The sequence below is a fragment of the Lontra canadensis genome, unplaced genomic scaffold, assembly GCF_010015895.1.
Source record: "Lontra canadensis isolate GAN:19392208 unplaced genomic scaffold, GSC_riverotter_1.0 scaffold68, whole genome shotgun sequence".
Taxonomy (NCBI): Eukaryota; Metazoa; Chordata; class Mammalia; order Carnivora; family Mustelidae; genus Lontra; species Lontra canadensis.
In genome coordinates, this window is record NW_022631062.1 from 10,845,667 (window position 1) to 10,846,316 (window position 650).

Sequence of the window (650 nt, forward strand, 5' to 3'; positions counted from 1 at the left end):
GCTTCCTCGAGCTCAGCTCTCCGAGATGGGCAGGATTCCCGTCCTGGCTTAGGTCCTCGAGGCTTCTCCATCTCCCCAGCGCTTCCCCACGATGGGACGGATCCTCGTCGCTGTGGGAGCCTGTGTCTTCCCTCTTCCACAACGACCCCACTCCATGATGCCTGGATGGACGGATCCGGTGGGGGAGCTCAGAAAGGACTCGCTCCCGCGTCCCAGCGGGGTAATTACGTGCCCAGCACTCTCCAGAGTGGGGACGACCATTGCCGGCCTGTCTCCTCCCACAGAAATGGTGTCCTTCGAAGGCTTTTCTCATGAGATGGACCGTATCCCCTTGTTTGCTCTTCTCAAAGACTATTCTACCCTGCAGTGTAGACAAGACGAATCCCAGGCGCCCCGTGAAGGGGGTGCACGCGTGGAAATACAGCTCTCGGGATGCGTATCCTCTGGAGAACTCCTTGCCCCCGTTGGGTCTCCAAACCCCAAACTATGCCCTGGGTAGAGAATGGGTTACCGTTTGATGGGGGACACGTTTCCCAGGCATGAGGCAGTACTTAGGCTCCTGCTGTTTATTTCAGGAGCCGGGGAATCTCTCCCTCTCAAACCCAGAAGCCAGTGGGAAGTTTCTAGAAGAGCCTCGGCAGTGCTGGCAG